At 54.0% G+C, this 1454-nt stretch overlaps 1 non-coding gene across 1 annotated transcript; it reads left to right on the plus strand.

Moving 5' to 3' along the window:
- Nucleotides 1-533: 533 nt before the first annotated feature.
- Nucleotides 534-606, plus strand: TRNAK-CUU (transfer RNA lysine (anticodon CUU)). The gene has a single exon. It is a non-coding gene; the product is annotated as a tRNA-Lys (tRNA).
- The last annotated feature ends 848 nt before the right edge of the window (nt 607-1454 follow it).

Genomic DNA, 1454 nt, shown 5'->3' on the forward strand with positions numbered 1-1454 from the left:
TGATGCTGGGCAAATTGAAGGCAGGGAAAACACTCGGTTAAGGTGCTGCCCTCCCCAGTGGAACTGAAGAGTGAATGAATCAGGGTCCTCCTTTCTTGTCCCATCGCCCATTGTTGTGAAGCACAACAGTCTGTGAGCCACGAATGCCCCTTTCTCTGGAGAGTCACTAACAGGCAATTTCCCACAGAAAACTCTCTGCAAATGTGTGTTCACTCTGTATGAAAAAGAAACGTGTTCTACTGACTGCACCGGCTCTGCGCTGAGATCAATGGTGTCAGCATTCATTTGTTGTGCAGAAATTGCCGTAGGTGTGTGAGGTGTTCGGGAGATGTAGCAGCACCAGTGAGAGGCTTGGCCAAGATTCACTCCAACAGTCTGTTTTCTTTGCATCTCACCTCCTGCAGCCCAGATAACAAAGACTGGAGTCCGGCCCTTGTGAGCACTTTGCCCCACACATTTGACTTTTGCCCAGCTGACAGGCACATTTGACTCTTTCTATTCTGTGATAGGCTGTATGGAGCATTTTTTTTGTGGCCCGGCTAGCTCAGTTGGCAGAGTGTGAGACTCTTAATCTCAGGGTCATGGGTTCAAGCCCTATCCTGGGCACTTCCATTCTTGCACTACTGTTCTCAGCCTACCAAACAGTTTTCACTGTTGTCCTGGCCTCTGGCGGGAAATGTGTGTTCTTGTCCTTGGCTCTAGTACAAACAAAGACAGTACAAGGAGGAGTTGCGTAGACATTCTGCAGCCCTCTCCTTGGAAGTAGTGGGGTCTGCCATGGCAGGAATCAGCTCTTAATCCTGCAAGGACCTGGAAACACTGAATCAGGAAGCTGAGACCATGCAGGCAGCAGCCATACCATGAGGCGCTCCTCCAGAGACCAGATGTCAGCCAGCCCCCTGAGTGCCCCCAGGGCTCCCCCACCAGGCCATCCCATGGCTCTCAGGCCTCCAGCCATTGGAAGAGGAAGTGGGGCCCGTCCTGCACTGAGTCTGAGCTCTGTGACCTCTGGAGTGAGGAGGAGGTGCTCCACGTAATGGGAAGCAAACAATGGAATGCAGAAGTGTTCACCCAGCTGGCCAAGGGCCTGACCATTTGGGGTCACCCTTCCTGCCCACCTCACCATATCAGGAGTAAGGTCAAGGAGTTGCAGCAGGTTTATGCCCGGGTGCAGGACTCAGCCATCTGGTCTGGGGGTTATCCCCAACACTTGCCCTTATTATCGGGAGCTCAAAGCCATCCTAGGCCCCAGGGACACCTACTCTCTCCTGGTCTTCCTTGAAACCATGGCCAAGGAGCCCCAGCAGAAAGTGAAGCCTGAGTGAGGACCAGAGCCCAGCTCCAAACCCCCAGGGCCAGAGCAAGGACCATCCGGCCCAGCACCCAAGTGACCCAGCGAGGAGGTTGAGCTTTTGCTGGACGTCCCATCCCACAGCTCCAGCCGGACATCTGCC

Source organism: Carettochelys insculpta, chromosome 33 (genome assembly GCF_033958435.1).
Source record: "Carettochelys insculpta isolate YL-2023 chromosome 33, ASM3395843v1, whole genome shotgun sequence".
Taxonomy (NCBI): Eukaryota; Metazoa; Chordata; order Testudines; family Carettochelyidae; genus Carettochelys; species Carettochelys insculpta.